Source organism: Vicugna pacos, unplaced genomic scaffold, assembly GCF_048564905.1.
Source record: "Vicugna pacos unplaced genomic scaffold, VicPac4 scaffold_19, whole genome shotgun sequence".
Classification (NCBI taxonomy): domain Eukaryota; kingdom Metazoa; phylum Chordata; class Mammalia; order Artiodactyla; family Camelidae; genus Vicugna; species Vicugna pacos.
The window spans coordinates 72521869-72544696 of record NW_027328740.1 but is presented as its reverse complement, the minus strand read 5'-3'; the positions used below and the strand labels follow the sequence as shown (position 1 = coordinate 72544696).

The 22828-nt window shown below is 40.8% G+C and overlaps 1 protein-coding gene across 4 annotated transcripts in view; it reads right to left on the bottom strand.

The window, feature by feature from the left end:
• Positions 1-5523: 5523 nt before the first annotated feature.
• Positions 5524-22828, bottom strand: part of LOC140693523 (uncharacterized) — a 127851-nt gene continuing 110546 nt past the window's right edge. The window contains exons 1-3 of one of the 4 annotated variants that reach the window (XR_012069283.1): positions 13444-13721; positions 12189-12413; positions 5524-5650 (exon numbers count right to left, since the gene is read on the bottom strand). The gene's annotated coding sequence lies outside the window, so the exon portion shown is untranslated. Of the gene's footprint in view, positions 5651-11743; positions 12007-12188; positions 12414-12690; positions 12953-13443 lie in introns of those variants that run through there. The other 3 variants (XR_012069282.1, XR_012069280.1, XR_012069286.1) reach the window with 3 other exon arrangements.

The window sequence follows — 22828 nt, the reverse complement described above, 5'->3', positions numbered from 1 at the left end:
AGCACTGAACTAAACTGGGTAAGACATTTTAAAGTTCTAATGAAAACTCTCATTAAAAGAATTAGTTACATGGGACTGATTAACCAGCTGAATATGGTTATAATTTTTGATATTGTTTGAAATACTACTGCCTTTTAACCTGTTTCCCAGACATAAAGAATCCCTTCTCCTTAAGCTAGTTATGGTTCACAGCAATTTGATAAATTATAACTATGTATACAGACTTGGAACAGTTATCTTTTCTCTCTATCTGATCCCTCAAAAGACTAAAAATACTTAGGTCCCCAGTGGCTCTATCAGACAAATTAGGGAGATCATCTCCTAAGAGATATAGGAGTATAAAGGTATTTTAAAGATTTTAAAGAGAAAAGAATTTACCTAAATCTGTAAGGCAAAAATCCATGAAAAGCCTTGACGTGGCTTTCTTGGCCTTAGAAAACCTTATTAACATTCTACCCTGAGACTCCGTATTAAAACTTCCAACACAGTCAATTTAAAAAGCCTATATGATCAAATAATCAGATTTAATTTGTAAAGAAATTAATCTTGATTTGGCTATATTTGAGAAAACTGAGGGTAACTTTAGAGAGAAAAAAATTATATTTTAGTCGATATTAAATTCTAGTTTTGTTAATTGAGGTCCATATTTACTAAGACACTTCCCAGATCATTCCTTGCTGTTATGTCACACTGCTGTACAGTTTAATTGAATTATGAAAAGAATACTCTAGGTTTGATTCTGAAGCTCAGTAATCTATCCTTGGGTAAAATTCCAATGCCCCATGACCTGCAGCCAGGGGATTATACATACTGCAACAGGCATGACTTAAAGAACTGTCTCCAACCTGAATGGAAAGACCCTTTTTCAGATACTCTTAACTAGACCATACACACCAAAGCTGAAGGAAACGGAGTCTCGGATTCATTTCCTATCTGAAACAGCCCCTGCAGTGCACTGGCTTATAGAGCGCTGCTCACCTTAAAACAATGCCCAAATGGAGAAAAAGCTTCCATACCAGGATGAGAAGAAGACGACATCTGAGCTAGACTGCTGACCCAAGACACCGGACCAGGACTGTATACCAATTACTTTGATAATTTCTCCAACCTTTGATTATGAACTACTCCAATTGTTAAGTTTATGATAAATTACCTATGTCTAGTACTTCTGTGTTACCTTGGTGGGTTTCCCTACTCCAAGGCTCTAACTAGGTAGCCCTCAGAAACATTATTCTAAAAAGAAATTATAGTTCTGTTTAGGCCACTGTTGATCTTACAAGGTGGGAGATTTCAACTGGCCAATTAATACCTGCTCTGACCCTGACCATAAATATGAACTTTCTCATAGGATCAAACTCAGAAACACAAGCAAAATTTTAACCCAAAAATACAACTTCTCGACTATTAAATTCTTACTCGTGACTTTATTAACGTTACTAGCTGTATTACTTATATCCTGTCTATTTTATAAAATTGTTGTCTATTACATTTCCCAATGTGTAACTAGGCCCACAAGATGGATGATGGCTAAACATCTTGAAGAAACAGATAAAATTTATAACCCTGAATAAAATAAATATAATAGTGTGATTCTATTTATGGGAATGAGCAAAGATGGGTAAACACTTCCTGGATCATAATAGAGTAGTAAGACAGGTGATCCAGAGAACTTTAAGTATCAACAGGGCCTGATAAAAAAAACTAACACCTTGAATGGCAACTCAGAAGATTCTTCACCTGAACTAGGAATGAGCCATCCTAGCAACGTGGGACAAAATTGGTCATGAAATTTCTCTCAAAATATTGGTCGAATTTAGGACCAAGGGGGAACACTGTGAATGAAAATACTACAATGTGCATGAAAATACTGCAACCATGACAGTAAACAAAGAATGCTGAATCCGAGTCATCAGCGGCTGCTGCCAAACCCCAGCGAGTACATGCCTACAGCCCGGCCTCTCAGCCACTCACAGTGGTGCCCTCTGAGCAGACTCAGAGTAAGAAAGGACAGGATACTGGCCCTAGATAGCCAGGGGCTTGCCAAAGGAATGAATTCAATGACCCAAATGTTTGCTTCCCACCATACATAGAAAAGCAGTAAATACTTGAACTTGAGATATCTGGTTTTCTTTAGATAACAAGCAATATTTTATTGTTCCAATTACCTGATCTTTGTTGTAAAGATTCTATTTATCCTAGCTCCTCCCCTACCTCTTGGGAGCAGTCCCTCAGAGTGATCTGAGAGGCTGTCATCCCGGCTCGAGTCCTCCAGCCAAATAAACCAAATCCCTTAACATTTAGGCTGAACGTTTATTTCAATTAAGTCCCAGAATAGACACAACTCATCAATTCTGTAATGGAACACACTGAATCAGGAACCAAAAGCGTGTTTTAGTCCAGAAAATCTCCAGGTTCCTATTTCTTCCTGTCATTATACAATCCCTCCAGAACTCATTACTTTGCTGTCTGCTCCTCTGGCAACCAAACTCAGAGAAGAGTCAACTCAGCAGAGCACCATGCTGGGGAGAACCCCCCGCAGAAGCACTGCAGTCTGCCGTCCCTCCCGCACGCTCTGCTGACCCTTGGTGTCCTCCGTGGAGACCAGGCCAACACAGCTCTTCCCAACAGCTGCAAAGTCGCTCACGTTAAATAAATCATTTTATTTTATATGATATTTTACGTATATACCCATCTCTGAAAACAGCTTTGCCAGAAGCCCAAATCTTCAACATTAATCTGCAAAGGCAAATCAGGTCCCCAAGGGAAAACAAGTCTTAAGACGACGCTAAGGCCTCCAAAGTCCTCTCCACGACCATGAACCAAACTGCCTGCAGGTCTGCAGCTGCAGGAGGCTACATGTCTGCTTTTAAAGCAACCCCTTTCTGCCCTCGGGTGCTACAATGCCCTTTTATGCCCTCCCATCACAGGGCAAGAGCAGCCGCTGCAGAACCTTGCAGGGCAGCACTGACAGGACTGGACAAAGGGGATCAGAGTTAAACAAAGCATTCTGATGACACGAGCTTGTCACTGTGTCTCTTTACAGATGTAGACATATATAGAGAGAAGTGGGGTGATATTGCTCAAAGTCACACAGCTAATAAGTGGCAAAGTATATAACTCTGCTCCTCCCTCCTGTGTGACGCCCAACTGGGACAACCACAGGGTTCTCTCGTGGCTGCCTGAACAGTCTTTTCCTATCACTCATGACACACAATAGTGTCTGAACTTAGCCTGCATTTGCAGCATCTTTTCCCTCCAGTTTCTCAGGAACAAGGCTGTTCGGGCCTGTATGAATTCCGGCTTCCTGAAATCTCCGTGCTCAGGCTGGTCTTGCCTGTGCATCCGGCCCGCTGCTCAGAGGCTCTTCCTCCCCTGCAGGAGGACGTTTCTAATCTTCACAGGGACACAACCTCAGGGGAGCTCTCCTCTCGCCCTCAGCATGGCAGGTGTCCCAGGCCTCATCCCGAGCAGCCCCGTTAGGACGGTGTCTGCCCAGCTCTGCTAGTCAGATCAGCAGCCTCACTGCCAGGGATTATACCCAGGTCACACTGCAAACCTACTGCCCGCCTCACAGCCCCCAGCCAGCAGGTCACCTGGAAGTCACAGCAAGTGCCCCACCCAATCCAGAAGTCTCTTCTTTTGCCAGCACCACTGATGAATGGTTTCCAACCTTCGGTCAGTTTCGCACAAAACAGCACCTTCTACTGTGAAACGGGTGGTTTTTCTTCTGCACCTCATCCTTACTGGAAACGTAAAGGGAAACCAAAAGGCCTTTTCTCAACCCTTTTCTGATGAAACCCTCCCACCCACAATACTCATATGCTCAAGAGCTTTGGATCCACATGATTTTCTTTCTCTTAAGCTAAGTGGCTCAAAAAACTAAGGGATTCTTTCTCCTTTGAGGGTATTAGCACTCAGTTTCTCGGCTTTAATCTGTTTTTGTCTCTCTCTTCAGTGACCCTAGCAGTTGCCACCTCTTACTCCCTTCAGCAGCCTCCCTCCCAACTTCTAGTCTAGGAAATCAGCTGTGATGAGGGGCATGGGGGCAGTCACAGAAGATGCAACTAAGGCACAGAGAGGCTACATAATTTGCCCAAGAAATCACCTTGAACCACCAACAGAGTGTGTCACGTCCCTCTGTTTAACTCTAATGCTAAGCAAGTTAACTTTTTGTAGATTATGTTTATAAACAGATGAGGTATGAAAATACATACAAGGACACACATCAACTCTAAGATATTCATTAACTCCACTATTTTGTTTCTATTTATTTTATTTCTATTAAAAAATTAAGAACCCCTGCAGTCAATATAGCAAAATGTTACTGGGTTTTAAATCCAGAATATACAGGGGTTGTGTCATTACTCATTCTTGTATGTATTTTCACAAGACAAAATGATTTGAAAGTCTCTCTCCCCGCCCCCTACTCACTACTGGCTCTCACCAGAGCTCCCAGACCACACATCTAACAGCCTTTCACTTTACCCACAGCTGAACTCATCAGTTTTCCCCCAGAACTCCCTCTGCTGCTTTCCCTCCTCAGAACACAGCAGGACCATTATTTAACTCATTAATCCACCCAGAAACCTGGGCCTTACTCCATCCTACCTTCACAGAAATCATTGATCCTTTCCTCTTTACCATCTAAACATGCCTTCAATCTGTTCGCTTTTACCCACTGACCGTCCCACCGCTCAAGTGGAAGCCAACAACACTGCCCACCTGGACTCATGAGTCTCCCAAGTGGCCCCACAGCCACTCTCCCCTACTTGAGACAAATGTGATTGTGTCTCTCCCACGCTTTTGGACTCATTTCAGACCCACTGTTCTTAGAAGAAACTTCAATTTCTTCACCTGGTGAAGGTCTTTGCCATGAAACTGTCAGCTCAGGAAGGGCAGGACACACCCTCGTCCCTCGGCTCCACCATCTGGCAGAGCATCAGCTTGGGAGGATTGAGTTCTTAGCAAACTACTTCACTTATCCATACAAATCCATGGTAGATTAGAAAGATTTTAGATGTTGAGCTTGACTATTAATTTGGGGATTTTGCACTGGCAACCTGCAAGTATATATTCTAATTATTGTGTCTTCTTAAAACCATACCCAGATTAAAGGAGTATTTGTGGAATGTCTTCGGAGTAAAAGGGACTGTACTTTTACAGATTTTATGTTTTAAAATATGAACAACCCGGACAGGGTCAAAAATAGAACCGCCTCACAAGTGACAGAAGACAGGTGAGACGCATATAGCAACAGGTCACAAAGATGGTAAGAGCAAAGTTGTTTCTCCAACCCCCGAAAAAATTCCTCCAAGAACTGAAAACTCAGAAATTTGAAAGTAAAATACTATCATATAAAGAAAGAAAATAAATAATCCTCTTCATCAGGGTTTCTAGATCTGACTGCAGAGTTATTAGCAGGCCATACTGAATCCTAGCACAGAAAAATCAGATGGACTAGTGGTGAGTAAGTTCCAGGAAAACGGCAGTAACTCCTCCACTTGAAAGAGGACACACACTCACTTGTTCAAGGTGATTGTAAACCACATTCTGCAGAAATTCAGAAGATTCAGGCACCGCTTCTAGATGGTGATGACACGGAAGGACGGCTTGGATGCATGCTTCTAACTGAGTCACCGGCATTCTTACACTGCAGGGGGAAATGGAGGCCCTCAGCCAAGAGCACAGTTGTTCCTGTCATGTATCCCAGGCCGTGCCTCGGGGACTCAGTGTACTGTAGCAGTCCGGCCCCAGGTGAGGACCCGCAGCGTGGCCCAAGCAAGCAGGAGGGGCACTGTGCTTGAGAAATCCCATCCCCCATGGGGGCAAGAGGGGCTGGTGGGGTTGTGTGAACCTATAAATGCTCATAGAAATACACCTGCATACATTGAAGTGATAAAATTAAAAGTAGCAGGCTATTTAACAAAATTTCAATTGTCAGTGTTAATTTTACCATTCCATTCCGCTTGTCCCCTGCACTCTGAGACAGGCTTAGGCTCTCTCACACATGCAGCTCTGATGCAATGGTTGTGAAGTTATTTTACTTTGCTGCAAGTGTCTTCGCTCCCAGTGTCACTGTGACTGTCGTCTCTTAACACAGTCAGATATCTTCCTGCATCTCTCCCTGAGTTCCTTGCTCCTGCTTCTCAGATCCTGAGATAAAGAACAGGTGAAGGCACATGACTGGAAAAGTCAATGTGGACTTGACCAAAGTCCTCAGTGACCCCCTAGGTGAGTGCTGCCCACCCCTTACCTTCGATTCTCAAGGTTCTGCCCAGGGTGACATCCAGCCAGGAGAGAGTCCTGGGCCCTATTAAAAGCTGTGTGGCTTGGGTGCAGGGAAAGCTGCAGGAGCTGGTTCTGTAGCCGGTCCCATCCACACCTCTGCTCCTCTCTCTCCCGAGGCAGCACTGCCAAGCCCCCAGGCTCCCTGAGCTTCTGTCTTTCTCTTCTACTCTACTTCAAGCCCTTTTCCTCTTCCTTTACTCCCTGATTATCCCTAGCTGGAGTGATTTTTCTATCATAGAATCTGAAAAAATTTCCTGCAGCTGAAAAAGAGGTGCCAGAGGTCAACGCGCATATGGTGGTTCCTGAATAGAGCCCCTGGTTAGGGGGACCCTCACCAACACTCATGGGGCATCAGGCATGTTGCACCACCAACAAGAGTTTGCTGTGACACCAAGGCACGCACAGCATCCCTGCTCACTAAATTGTAGTTGTAGTCCTTTATTAAGAAGCAAAAATAAAAAAATTGCTCATGTTTCTTACTAAAATTATTTATGAGGGAGAAAAAGAAATTGTAATAGAAAGAACAAATTTCACTCCATGTTAGATGTGTTCATTTGGCTTTAATCCTGTACCTTGTTTTCTAGGCTCAGACTTGCTATCTCTGCACCTTTTGTAAAAGAAAGTTGCCTTTAGCCTGAAATATCCAGGAGGGTCTATTCTCCGGGCTCTGATCTTTAAGGATATTTGCTCTTCTACACTTATGTATAGATGGCAAGTTGTAAAATAGTGAATAACCTTTCTTTTTTTTGGAGGTTTTACAGGGGCACCATAATTTGACCCACATGGACAGCTGCAGGAACAAAGGATTTCAAGGACAAACAATTCATACAGCAAGAAGTTTGCAACAACCAGCCACATCCCCGCCGCTTTTTAGTATAAAAGGAGACTGAATTCTGCCCTGGGGAAGAGAGTTCTACTGGATAACAATATGCCATTTTCTGGGTCTGCCAGCTTTACAAATAAAGTCTCTTTTCCTTACTCCAACATCTCATCTCCCGATTAATTGGCCTGTCATGCAGCAAGCAGAACGAGTTTGGACTTGGTAACAAATTGACTGCCTTAGAGGTAGTATGTCTCCACTGTTTCCTCATTTCCAGTATTTCACAACCTATCAATTTTATATGCTTTTTAACAACATGAACAAAAAACCTATTACAAGGAATTGATTCCACAGAAATAAAATTATTTCTACTCCTTCAAAACTTTTTTCTTTTCTATTTTATTTTGTTTTGCTTATTGAAAAGAAAATAAATTCAAATCTTTTTATTTCACGTATTTTTATAACTAGATATTGTAAATACTACAAAGATATTTAAATTGCAATAAAAATTGTTCATATATTAGTATAAAGATATATACACAATCAATGCAGATTAGGAAAGGAGTAGATATTTACTAAAAATCCACTGCACATCCAGTCTTTTACAAGCATATCCTGGAATATAAGCTCTATTATCCAGGGTCCCCCACCCCCAATCTCACTGCGGAGTCCCTTAGTAATCAACTACCAAGGCACCAGCATAGAACCATGAGATCACTATTTTAGGTATAAATGAGAGTATTAGCTCATTCAATTCTAAAACAGAAACCTTAAAATAAATACTGAACTTACTTACAGATAAACAAATTTGGACACAAAAAAGTACAGTTTCTCCCCAAATTCACAAAGATAATAACTGGTAAAGGCAAGATTTGAACTCATCTGCCTTGAATATAAAGCTAAGTTGGAAATCCCCTTCAACTGTGGAGGACCAGCAGCACAGCCTGTCACCCTATCTTTGTTCAGATCTGGCTTTAGACAGCCTGAGACAGCACCCCTTCCTATGGAACTCGAGGGCAAACAATAACAATAAGGATTTTATATTCTGTAGTTTCTTAGGTCTCAATTATATAAAGTGTCAGCAGGTCAGCAGAAAACTCTGGGAAATATGAGTGGGTCCAGAGCTTTTTGCTGATAAGAAACTCAATCTATCAGGACAGAGTGACCTTCCCATGAGAGGCCTCATGGACATAAACTAAAGGCAACTGAGCAATGAAAACTAGCAAGAACATGGAACTCAAGCAAGAAGGATCCCTACCATCCCCTGCCCAGTTGCCTCTTCACCTTTGTGGACAAGACGGCAGAAGGTCCATGTTCTTGTCCAAGTTACAACATCATGGATTCTCACCCATATAATATTACGACTCTATGCTGTCTTAAGTCCTTTCCAACTAAAATATGATGACACCAATATCTCAGCGGAATGTCTATGTCTCCACTTTCTCTCTTCTATTAGGAGACTATATCTATGGCCACAAAGCCGAAATTCAATTAAAAACACCATGCACGAAGCCTGGTGAAAGTCTGTGTAAGAGACATTGTTCTCAAGCTCAGTGAGTGAAAACTCAGAAAAAGTGGTCCTTATCCCTCTGCAAGTGGAAGGTAGCCAGATTGTGTGTGTGTATGTGTGCACACGTGTGTGTGTAAATCAAATACAATGTATTGTGGGATGTGCACAGATTTTTTTTATGTTACTCTCATTTCATGAGGATGAGCCAACCTTTAAAGTAATTTGAATCTACTATTCTGAGAGAGTCTCAGGATCTTTTGGTGGAGGATGGGAAAGGGGAAAGGAAAGGAGGAAAGAAGTAAATGAAGCAAAGCTGTAAGTATACTGCTAGGGAAAGGCAAGACATTAATTTTGTTCCTACTTGCATCACACACAAATTAGGGACTGGCTTTCCCACATGTCTTGTCAAGCACTGAGTTGCAGAAGAACAGGTGACAGCCCATTTCTCACTGAGCTTGTGACTGTACGTGGCATCTTATAGACACTAATTATTTAACCTGATCAAACAATCTGGCAGCAGGCTGTAATTCTCCTATTTTGAGAGATAAGAAAACAGGAAGTGAAATAGGGTATATAGCTTGACAAAAGTCAGAGGACAAGTAAACTAAAGAGGATGAATTCAAACTCAGATCTGAATGCAGAGTCTGATCTTCCCACTCCGAGGGCTGGAAATTCCTTAACACACAGGGTCCCCAGCTCCTCTGCTTTGTTCCTGGCACCAAGCATTTCCCATGGCGATATTCTCCAGTTCTCAGACACAGCGCTCTGTGCAGCCAATAACCTCCATTCGACCTTGATCATCTACCTGTCACGCCCACCAGGCTTCACCAGGCAAGAAAGCTGGCTTTCAACTGCATACAAAGCCACCCCTGTTTTATCCTGGACTCTTCAGCGGCTTTTCCAGCGTAAACACAGCCATGAAAGTGCTCACAGTTTGTACATGAGCCACACTACCTCTCTCCATCTCTGTCCCCACCTATACTACTTTGCTATGACCATTTTGAGAATCTTGGAAACAAATTTTTAAAAACAGAAAAGAAAGGATTCTGTAACAAGTACTTAATACTTACAATTTTAAATGAGAAGTTACAAAGTGAGTATTTACAAACCGAATCTGCCTTCCTAGGTGTCAGTTTTAACAGTTAAAATATACAATAGCAAAAAATTCTGACTTAAATAATTAACAAAAACATCAACAATAATCTGGAATAAACTCAAAAATAATGCCCATGTTGTACATGGTGGAAGTACAGGACTGTACTGTGGGGTAAAGTAAGAGGTGTGAAAGTAGAGACATCAACATTTTGTATGGAGGAAAGCAGTTTTGTAAAAATGTACGTTCTCCTAAAGATAATTCAAAAGTACTAAAAAATCCCACGACAGCACTTCTTTTTTTTTTTAACTTGAAAAATTATATTAGAATTCTTCAGGAATAATAAAGTCATAATACTAACCAAGAAAATTTGGGATCGAAAAGAGAATCAAAAAATCGCACTGTCAGATATTAAATAAATGTTTACAATATGTAAGATATAGTGCTAGTGTAAGAAAGTAAGATTGATAAAAATAAACCATGAGCTCAAAAAGAGACTCTAGTGTACATAAGTATTCTTTACAGGTGGGATTTCAAGTTAAAAAGCAAAGTAGGAATTCAATAATTGTCTTGGGACAATCAGAGAATCCCCTGGAAAAAACAAATTCTATTCCAGTCATAATGACCGCAAGAAAAATTACAGAATGTGATGTGAATATTAGAAAGTACTAATAACAGCGAATATAATTCTTTGCTCATATTAATTCAACTTCTCTTCACTATAACAAGTACCATCATCATCTCCATCTTAGAGATTAAAAAAACCTACAGAAGAAATTTATACCATTATAAGAAAGTATTTCTAAGAATAATATCAGGAATAAAACCCAAAAAGAAGACATTTACAATCTTAAGATTATTTTGGGCCACAACAAAAATGAACCTACTGAACAAAATGAAAGGCAAAATATGACAAGGAAAAGCTCTCTGATACATGTTGATGAAGACAAGGGGTTAATGTTCATAATATACATAGAGCTGTCACAAAGCAACAAGAAGCTGCCTCACTTAAATGTGTGCAAAGGACAAAAGAGATCATTCACTTTTTAAAAGTCAGATGGCTAATGAGTGAAAAATGCTCAATACCTCACTGGTCATCAAGTGCAAATTAAAACAATGAAAAAGTACTTTTGCTCATCATATTGGCACATATTTTTAAAAGATATTCTAGCTAGTGTCCATCTTTGAGAGAACAAACTGTGAGCGATCTTTTGGAGGATGACATGTCAATGGATATGTAAACTCTGAAAAACGTGTGTACACACAGGCTGAACTCCACATTTTGGAATCGTTTCATTTAGAAAAATTCAGTTCAAAAAGATGTACTTATCAGAGCATTTACACAGCACTGTTTACAATGGTGAGAAGAAAAGCTGAAGTGAAATCATATCCAGCGATAGAGAATTGGTTACATAAGTTATTCTACATCTTTTCATGCCCCACAGGAGAAGGAATTTCTTGATTCACTTGAAAGGAGCCTGTGATTTATGTAGTTGTCACATCCAAGGACTAAATTTCCAGAAAACTTAACGAAAATAATACTCATACAAGATCACAGGAATGTTTGTATAAGAAGTATGCCAGTCAAACACCCTTTCTGACAGTGGAAAATGGAGAAAACTTAAGTGTCCACCATCAAGACAATGATGCGGTAAATCACGGTGAGCTGTGGGCACTAAAGTTCCGGTGTTTCGGCGTGGTCCAAGGCCTTGTCCACAGTACGCTCCCACGAAAGGTGTCCTTACACAAGAGACCAAACCTGCATATCAGGAAAACCCTCTACTCTATCTGAAAGGACCGGGTGAGTCTGGAGAGAGAGGACGTCTGTGATATATACCTGAGTGAATAAACCGAGCTGCAGAAAACATATAGTATGGCCTTATTTTTCAATAAAGCATATATACACACACATAGACATAGATTTCTCATATACGTGTATGTATGTGTTTATTTATATGACATAGGCATAAAGGTCATGAAATATATACTCCACATTGTCAGCAGTTTTTACTCTCAGGAAAAAAGGGGAAGGGATGTAGGGGACTTTCGGTACCACAACAGATCTCTTTTCAGAATTTCAGTTAAGTATACTTGGAATTTAAAAGTTTATTTAAGTCCAAAGTAAAATGGACGAGGACTCCACAAGACAGAATGCTATACTAGTCATTAAAAATCATGCCAGGGGAGATAGAATATTGTAGAAAAATGTGTAATAAGCCGAATGGAAAATGGAGGTCTCCACACAGTATACAGGCACACATTGCTCGCTGGTTTTTATGACAGAGGTAATACACACTGATGAAAAGAACAGAAAATAGATGTTAATGTGTTAATTATTATCTCTGAGTACTGGCACCAGGATAGATCCATTTGACCCTTTTTTCATACATTTATATTAAATACACACTATTTTTCATCTGAAAAATGCATTTTTAGATGTCTAGTACCACACATTGGAAAATTACACGAGTACTTACAGAAACAAATAACTAGGAGACACCGCAGCAGCGTCACAAAGTGTAGAAAGGGCGATCCTGAATAACACCGCGCAGTTACATAAGGACCCACAAAGTGAGAGCACCTGCTGTAACAGGGCGCGGCCCCCTTCCATTTGTCAGATGTGTCTTCAGGGCTGAGGCAGTTCTGAGCACGGCCAGTGTCAGTGCTGGTGTCTGGATGGATGCCACTGGAGGTGAGGGCACCTGCAAGCCGAGAGGAAGAACAGAAATCATCCTCTGCTTTTTCTGTCTTGTTTCCTTGTTACTTTTAAAGAGAGGCGGAAATAAGATAAACTGGATCTTTCCTACTGAAATTTCAGTAATGAAACCATTTTTAAAGTGATCACAACTTATATTCTGCCTATGACTGTCTTTTCAACAAAGCATCATATTTATAAAAGGTTAATTAACTCAGTTAATTAACTCCCTGTTGAAACATTCTAGTAAAGAGCATGAACTGCAGTATGTAAAAGAACCACACCTGCAGTGACTAGCTCAGCTGTCTTGACGGCAGTGCAGTCAGCCCCCACCATCCCGTGGCCCTGAGCTCCTGATGCTGGTAAGAGAGCGCGCTGCTGCCTCAGATGGAAAGAAAAGGTGAAAGCATTTTCTGAAATCTACAGCACTGACAAAACATAACTGATAAATCCCAGGCTCCTTTGAGGCTGTCATTTTCCGTTTCTGGCCAACACCCGTCAATGAGCAGAACCACCCCATTCCCGAGTCATGGGACTCACGTGGGCAGAAGTTTTGGAGAAATTTCCAGGTATAGAATGTAAACCAACTATACATAAAACTCTGAAAAAGAAAAGATGCAATAATCTGATTTTGGAAGACACTAAAATATTCTCCTAAGCCTTAGTACTTGGAAAGGCTGGGCTTCTACTAAGCCACTTATTTATTTCACAGCCAATGAGCATCTCCCACAAACCCTGTTTCCCTGTGTCTGCTGGGAGCTTCAGGCACATTGATGTTGTCTATCTTATAAGTCACAAGGCAGAGGCGTGTGTCTCACGCTGGCAACTCTCACACAGGCTCAACTCCTAGCCTCACTGTATGAACTTGGCCCCATTTTCTCACCTGTTTATTTGGTACCTGTTCTTCTGTAAGCTGCCTGAAATGCTTATTGAAACAAGTCAGAAGAATGAGTGGGTAGAGAAATGGACAGATGGACAGGTGAGAGATGGGCAGAAAAACAGAGAGTCTCCAAGAGAAGGGGAGCAATCAAAATTACCTATGCAAAACCCTCTTCTAGTCAGGGAAGGAAACCACCACGGAGAAGTGTGAAGAGGCAGGTTGCTTAGGACTGTTTCCTGGATTCCATGAAAAGTCACACCAAGAGATGAGAGGGTAGAACTATAAATAATAAAAGAAAAAATCATGCATGTTTGAAAAATATATCTACATTATGTACTTTCTAAAGAATAGAGTCAAATTAGCAAGGCCCAATAACACAATCCTTGGGTATATACAGAAGTGAGAATCCCATCTCCAATCTGCAAGGCATCCCTTTGGAGCACTGAGAGTCTACACGGTGCAGTCATAAAGCCATCACCGCAAAAGCGATGCTATCCTGCACTTACGAGGAAAGAGCAGCTGTGCTCGGTCTGCCTACACGTGTCTTTTACACCCCTCAGCACCTCTACGGGGGAGGGACGCCTAGCGAGCCCCATCTCTGCAGGACAGAAAACAAGTCCAAGAGAGGCTAAGCCGACCTACCAATTCTCCATCTCACAGGACTTGTCACTCCAGACCAGGACTCGAACTCGGACCCACGTTTGTAACCACAGTACTACCGTATTTTATGTGCTTTTTGTGTGTATAATACATTTGTTTCTGGCATGAAAGGGTATTTAATAAATGATCGGTTGTCTTGTCTATGTCATTAGTTCACAATCTTTATATTTTTGAATTGTACTCTTCCCCTGGAGAAAGGAACGGAAAGAGCGGGGGTCAGAATGAGGTGGGGCTCCATTCTTTATCTGTTGCCTCATCTCATCCAAGTCCCCAAACAGGGAGAAAGAGCAAATGTTCTCTTCATCATTTAAAGAGAGGGCTCCAGTGACGGTGACTTACTCAACCCCAAAACCAAGTCTGGGGGAAGGGCACATGCAGCAACGAGAGCAGTATCACCTGTAGGAAGGCAAAAAGAGCTCAGGGGATGGCTCAATGGGTCAGCCTGATTTCATTTCAATCGATAATACAATAGCACACTCTAAAAAAACTAGAATGCAATGGATTTCCTCTTTCTTGACATCTAGCAAGTTTCCACATCTCACATGTAACATTATCACGAACTAGTGAAAGGAAGAGTCCACAGACAAGGAAAATCAATGCCACAGGCAGGCTGAAACACAGGCTGGAGGAAAGGAAGGGAAAGGGCATAGTAAAGAAGAGGGGAAATTCTGGGAAAAAGACATCATCACAAGGACTCTCAAGCATCATCCAGCAATCATATAATCATTCTTTCAAGAGAGAGTTACTTAGGTCCTATTTTGTGCAACATTGTACAGTGGGCGAAGCAAGAGCACAGCGTCCATGGTGGCAGCAAGCTGCGGAGCTCCAATACACTTCTGATCCCGGTACCTTGCACACTTGTCCTCAGTATAAAGGCAAAATATATAGTAAAATAATCCAATGTAAACTCTATGCAATGCTGAAAAAAATTAAAGAATACCTAAATACCTGGACAGACACACCACGCACATTCCTGAATCAAATGACAGCATTCTTGGGATGGCAGTGCTCCCCAGAGCGATCCATATATTCAACGTGGACTCGATCACAATCCCAGTGGGTTCCTCTGCAGAAACTGACTATCTGCTGCTACAATTCATATGGGAATTCGAGGATCTCAGTAACCAAACCGTACTTGAAATAGAAGAACAGTTTGAGAGGACTTGTAATTCTCAATTTCAAACCTTACAACTGTATCTCCAGGTGAGATTAGAGGCCATTTTTAAGTTATAATTGTGTTTATCCTTATTTTCTAAATTCTGTACAACGAATATACCTGTTAGAATAAGAAATTTAAAAAGTAAGGTATCTTTTAAAACATGCAAACCTATTCATTCATTGGGAAAAAAATATTTTGACTATAAAGAAGTAAACAAATATCTAGTGAAAAAGGACTATTTAAAAACAAGAGTGCATTTACATTTTTTGTAAATTGGAAACTGGAAAGCACAAACACATCAAGTTTCTAGGGAGAGTGTTGCAACATATTAATTGTTATTTCCAAAATTCTAATTGAACAATGAAAACTCAAGAAAGAGAAAATCTTGATTGACAGCCAACTGCAAACACATGGAGAGCAAAGGCCTAGAAATCACAGTTCCTTTAACTCTGCTACTAACTCAATAGGAGAGGAAATTCCTCAGTGAGGGGACAGTGGAATCCCATGCATAAGACAGGATACACAGTACAAACTGCACTAGAATTGGGGGTGATTTCCATAGAAGAATTCTAAAGTTACAACATTGATGAAAAACTATAAAAACACTGACAGACAGATTAAAACACACAGTCATATATATTATATAAAAACATATGAAGTCTGCCCCCATGTTGCATAGAAATACAAACATATTTGTTCATTTATGGGCACTGATTACTTTATCCCAGGTAGAATATTTCAACTAAAATAGATAATCAATAATACACTCCTCTTGTCAAAACTAGTTGATAAGTTACTCTGCTATGTATGCATAATGTGTCTAAGATAGATTTAAAATTAGTGAAAAAGATTTTTGTATGGTTTCTTGAACCCTTCTCAAAACACCAAGCTTAATTTTAAAATAAATCTGAGCAGTATTTCTATATGATCTTTTCCCTTGTGAAATGAACAACACAGTCTGTTGTCAAAATTCTTTCCTTACAATGATTCACGAGCACCGTATACTCACAAAACTGCTGGACAGCAAGGCACTATCCAGACACTGTGACAAATCAAATGAAACACAAGGAAGACAGTGACCCTATTCTGCAGGGCTTATAATCTGTTCCAACACCGGGTTTTTATTTGATTTGTTTGATTGGTTAGAAAAATAAAATCACTCAAGTACATTCTTCTTTGAGCATTATGTAAATCATGACTCTCTTTTTAGTGTCATGAGCAGGAAAGACTTGAGTATGAATTGATTAGATCAACTAGGCACAATCATCGCTGGAGCCTGTGTAATAAATAAGTACATGAGATCTAAAATAAACCTACACAGATCTCTGCAAGGAAAATGAAGAGGTGAGTTCCCCAATGAGAAAACAAACAATCAAGAAATCAAAAAAGGAAAACTTTTTCATTAATGATTCCAGGCAGTAGTGGAGCATGGTGGTGAAGATCACAAATGCTGGGGACAAACATGAGGGTCTGAAATCCCACAGCACTGGGTAGCTGTGACACTGATATTTCAGTGAAATTTTCTGCACCTCAGTCTCCTATCCATAGACTGGGGACAGCCACAGCACCCATCTCCTAGAACAGTCTTAAGAATTAAGTTATTTTTTATATAAAAGTTTAAATAAAATACCTCAGATTTTAAATATTACCCCAAAAGCTCAAGGAACAAAGAAAACAGTGATAAATTGGAGTTCATCAAATGTTAAAAATTTGCTTCAAAGGACACCATCCAGAAGGTGAAAAAACATCAGAGAGGAGAAAATTTTTTCAAATTATTTATCTGATTAAGTATTTGTATCTTCAAATAAAAGAAAAAACTCCTACAACTCAACAAGAAAAAGAGAACTCAATTAAAATGTGTATAAAGTATCTGAAAATGTATTTTTCAAAGAAAATATACAAATGGCCAATAAGCACAATCAAACGATGTTCAATATCATTAGCTGTAAAAGAAATCAAGTCAAAACCACTAGGAGAAACCGCTTCACACTTACTACAATAGGTTATAATAAAAAAAATGTGTAACAAGCACTAATGAAGACACAGAGGAAGCGGAGCGCGCAGCCCTTGCTTTTGAGGATGTAACACAGGGTGGCCACTTTAGAAAACAGCCTGGCAGGCCCTCAGAGAGTTGAACATTTGGTTTATGAATGACCCAGCATTTCTGCTCTCTGGTCACACAAGTAAGAGAACTGAAAACAAATGTCCACATAAAAATTCCTACAGGACTATTCACGGCGCCATTACTCTTCACAAACAAAAAGCAGACACAACACAAACGACTATCACCTGATGAATGGGTAAACAGTAGGGCCCAGATATACAGTAGAATATAATTCAGCAATAGCAAAGCATAGAGTACTGACCCAGGCCACAACCTGGAAATACATTGAAAAAGTTACTCAGTGTGAAAGAAGTCAGTCACAATAGACAGTTCCATTTACATGAAATAACTTGTTTTACGTGAAATGTCCAGCACAGGCAAATCCATAGAGAGAGAACAATGGCTGCCTGGGGCTGGGGGAGGATGAGGAAGATGGGAATGACTGCTTGTGCATACAGGGCTTCCTGTTGGGGGATGAAAATATTCTAAGATTGACTGCGATGCACAATTCTGGGCTTTGAGTAAAAACCGCTGCACATTTTAATGGGTGAATTGTATTAAAACTGTTAAGGACAAAAGCACCTAGGGCCAGAACCTTCAAATAGTAAATGCAAATTGCTAACTTTTATTACAGGAAGAAGAAACTGCCCTCAGCATGAAAGCAGGAGATCGGCAAATATGGGTTAACAGAATTGGACAAGAGCATTTCACTTGAAAGAGTTGCTGAGTGTACACGAAATATTCAGAAATAGGAAAATCAGCTTGACATCACGAAGAAGCATTCTGCTTCAAATGCAGATCAAGGATTCGGCAAGCCCAGCTGCTAGAAATAACCAGAGAAGAAACCTGGTTCTTACAACAAGCACCAGAGCCAACAAGGAAATGGTGGTGAGGAAAGCAGGCAGCCAAAAATCTGGAACAGTTTGCTACAAATAATTTCTCCACTGAAAATTCAAAAATAAAATGAAAGTGATGCAATGCTGAGCTGGCCTCACGTTAAAGGGCTTCCTCTGCTGCTCGACAGTTCTGTAACCCCGAATGAGAGACTCAGGAGAATCAGCATGGCTCCTGGCAGTCCCCAAGTGACTGCCCTCCAGCACGTTTACCACCATCACATCTGCCAGGGTTGTATTGCAGAGAAGAGACCAACTTCTAAAAGGCACAGGAAATGTTTACCAGGGAAGAAAAGGCTGCTGTCAGTCCTGGGACAGAGGCAGTGTGAGCAGAGGCCAGAAGGCTGCAGGTGAACTGGAGCAGACCTGGGGCAGGAAGGGACCACGGAAGAGCAGATCTCAATTTTCTACTCTCTCTCCCTAGAGGTAGGAGAGATAAAGCCTGCATCCTTCTCACCTGGAACTGTGGGTTCTGGCTGGCAGAAGTCTTACGTACAGGGAATGAATACTCAAGACTCTGTGGAAAAAGTCACGAAAGAGAGAGGGCGTAGGGACCCAACTCCACGAGCCTCTCAAATGATCCCATATTTATTGTGTATAATCAAAGGAAAACGTCATTAACAGTTGTGTGATAGTAAGCAGGAACTTGGGGAAAGAAGGATGAGACAGAGATTGTAGAATCCACCATGAGTACAAAGGCTTAGTGTATCTTTAGGTAAGTCATGGGGTGAGGGGAATAAGATACATTCTTTAGACATGTGAATTACAAAGCAGACCACCAGACCAGCTAGGTCCTTGCTTGGGGGATAATAGAGTATCTAACTGCACACAAGCCCAGCCTTTATAGCTGTGGGCCTGGGTCATTGCTTTGCGATGAGCAGAGTGCTATCTAAAACATCATCTACGCAAGCAAAGCATTATCTCTGCTTTTTAAGGCAAGGAGACAGGAGTGAGGATGCACAGGCACTTGCTTGCAAAGCAGTTACTAAGCATACGTTTTCTTCTTAAATTTGACAGGCGGCTGGGGTCTGTTACAATTTGTTAACCCAATCATGGGCTCCCACATGGAACCATTATGGAGGACACCCTAAGGTGACAAATCCTGGCTCTGGGTCTTTTCCTGCCAGCTTCAGACACTCTAGCAGAGTCTAGGCACATTCCTGAATAATGATCATACAGAACCACCCACACTGTTAACTCCTGGTGCTTGAAACTTAATTTTAGCTCTACACAACTTAACGTAGAAAAGTTTCAGAAATAAAAGATATTATATTTACTTTATATCTCATCATAGGACTGATTTTTCTGATTGCTCTAAGCTGCTTCTTCTTGGTAAAGCACCTAATTCTGCAGGTGAATTCAGTACTTTCTTTGGGCATAACTAGCCAGTTTGGGCTCGCTAACTTCTATTGGTCAAATACCGATACACTTAATTGATTTCATTGTTCATCAATTTCAGCTGGGAGCAGAGGGAGTGTCACTCTGTTCCTCAGCCCACCCTCAACCCTTATCATCAGCAACTCAGGCCTCCGGAAACCAAAAAAAGCTTTTGTTTCCCTTCTACAGTTTCAACAAACCCAACAGGATACATAAGCCTGGAGAAAGAATTCAACACAAATGTTAAAACAAAAATCAATAAACCTGAAGCAACTCCATCTCCGAATCATGATACACAATGACATGAGATTAAGTGTGTCAGGCCCAAAGCATGGGTGAGCCTGACCACCTGATTTCTATTCTTCAAAGGAAGGAAAGTTTTCCTATTTTTTATTATCACTCTGTCATTGTTTCTGATTAAGCCAAAAACTAGTTTATGAAATAATTAAGCATTGAAATAACAGATTTTTGTTGTATCAATTACAGAAGGCATTCAGAGGTGTTAGGAAAAACCACCTCTGTAAAAAATGCAAAATTTCTTCCACTGTGAAGAACACGTATACAAAATGCAACAGAGAATTCAAGCTCTTGTGGAGAGGAGCAAAAGCCACAGAATCAAAGCAAAGTCATTACTATGAGTCAACTCAAAATTCACTGGACAATCATGTTCAATGCATTCAATGAAATTTAAAGGCATACTGCAAACCATACACTTAATGATCTGCAGGCTAGAGGAAGAATTTCTCTCTTTAACAGACAAGAGTAATCAATAGGGTGCCCCACCAAACAAGGACCAAAGAACAATCAGGTTTTTAACAGTTCTGATATATCAGCATTTTCTAAAGATCAAAATCCAGAAATTTTAAACATTGATTCACACCACAATGAAACAAGCACTTAAAAAAAAAGAAAAGAAAATAAGCACATAGAACATGTACATAGATCAATGAGAATTTCTTGAGACGCTGGAAGAAACAGGCTATAGTCTTTTACTTGAGAAATAAAACTACTTTTAAAGATAAATGCTAAAACACATTTCATCATTCATGTTGCCTTGAAAAATCTGAGGCACTTGTATCTGATTAGAAAAGCAATTCTGAGGAATAGTGTGTTACAATTCAGAGCCAGTTTGCTTTAGAAGAAAAGAGAAAAGAAAAGCTACCGTTTCTCATATACTGCACAAAGTGTGAAGTGTCTCCCTGCCTCTTTCTCCTCCCGTTTTCTAAGCTCATGCTTCCCAACCCTTCTGAAACAAGTATGAGAACCTCTTATTCCCGCCAATATGCCAAATGACAAAAGAAAATCAATTTATTTGTGTAAGTATATGCTTAAACCTTGAACTGGAAGAGAAAGATATCAGAAGTCTATATGGAACTTATTTCTACATTCCTGAAATCACACACACAAACGTTCACACAGACACAGACACAGACACATACCCCCTGGATTACTGGGAAATTCACAAGCTTAGGATTTCCATCTTCTAGAAGATAACTTTGTAGTTAGTTTAAAATACAAAACTGTCAGCTTTGGAAAGCCTTGATCACCTGCTAAACCATCCAAATATCAAAGAGACCCAATTAGCCTTCTCGGTAGAATGTAATTTCCCATGATGGCAAAACATACCCTAAAAAGTCCTGGATCTAAGTCTCGTGTTTATCACTAGCTATGATCGTTTTTAAGCACATTAACAGATTCAGAAACGTATGTCTCAACAGCATTTATTCTTATTGAAATAGTATACGTGTTCATTTGCCTATACAGAGACCAGGTCCCATGATGGAGTTTAAGAGCTATTTTGTGTATTGCAATATTTATTTTTAAGTGCAGAAAAGGAGGGTGGGTATTACTCAGTTGTAGAGCACCTGCATAGCATGCACAATGTCCTGGCTTCAGTCCCCAGTACCTCAAAAAAAATAAATAAAATAAGGGCATATTTAAAAATGAGTAAAGTTATAAAAAAATGCAGACTAAAAACCACTGCAATCTAGGAGACACAATTACAATAAAAAAAAACAAGAGTTTCTATCAATTATTGGCTATTTGCCAATCGCAGAGACAACCAGAAATCACACCTGATAACCATCACGTGTGATTCTCAGCAACCCTACTAAGTAGACACGGATGGGAAACCAGGCTCTGCAGATGAGGAGACGGAGCTCAGAGGAGCCGGGGACGCTGACCGTCCTGCTTCCCGTGACACCACATCAGCCCAGGGCAAGCGCTGACGGAGCTGCAATGAGGGGACACCCAGCTGCATGGAACCTTGGGGCACTGGGGAGTCCCAGAAAACACTAAAAACTGTTCAGTGAAAAACCAGCTCAAATATAATACACTGTGCCACATTCTTTAAACAGGGAACATGAGTGAGACCTTTTTGATGCCTCCGTGTCCTTTCTGCCATCGTCAGTTACTTGCCCTCACAGCGTGACCAGTGATGAACTGGACCCCATATGAAGCGCACTCAGATGGCAGAGCATTTGAAGCTGTTTTATGAAGTTTGTAAGACTCTGTCTGTGCCTCACACAGGCGGTCATCCATCACTTCTCACCGGTGTGGATGTACCACCTGAAATCACTCCTTTCTGCTTTTTAAAATCCCTTCATCTACTCCAGACTTTTCAATAGCAAAGAAGCAGCTAAACCACAGACAGTGGACAGCTTTTCACCAAATTTCTTGAACAGCCCATCGGACTACCTGGAAGCCCTTTACTTTTATTAAACCCACTTCCAGGTACTTCATCATTTTCGGATTGGTGGACTTGGCCTCTGACTGAGCTACTCAGAGAGCTCCCAGCCTCACATCCGTGAGAGGACCCTGCTGTTGGGAGAAATCAGTGAGAAAGGCGTACATCCCCCAGTCATGTCTGCATGGCTAGAAGTGCCACAACGTGCTAAAAATTTATACCATCATAACCCCTGGGCTCCCATGGACTGGTTTCACATTAACCAAACTCATGAGACACTGATGCAAGAAAACCAGAAATTTAACTTATTAATGTAACAGAAGATGTGAAACTATGAACCAGACTGCAATATCAGAGTTCAACCATGAGTATATGTTCTCCTCCACGGCCCAAACACGGGCAGGCAGTCACATGGCAAGTGTGGACAGAAGCAGAGCAGGAAGGATTTCTAGATGAATTCAATGGACTAAATTTCTGTTATACCAACAGATCTGCTGCCTGGAAAACAATTAATTCTAATCACGGTGCACTCTTCGTGGACAGTTGCCGAGACACGACTGTGAGCACCTGTGTAACTCTCCTTTCCCTGTCCTTTCTGGGCTAATTGATGCACAGACGTACAGAAATCGAGGGATGCAGATACATCTAAACACCCAAAGCCCA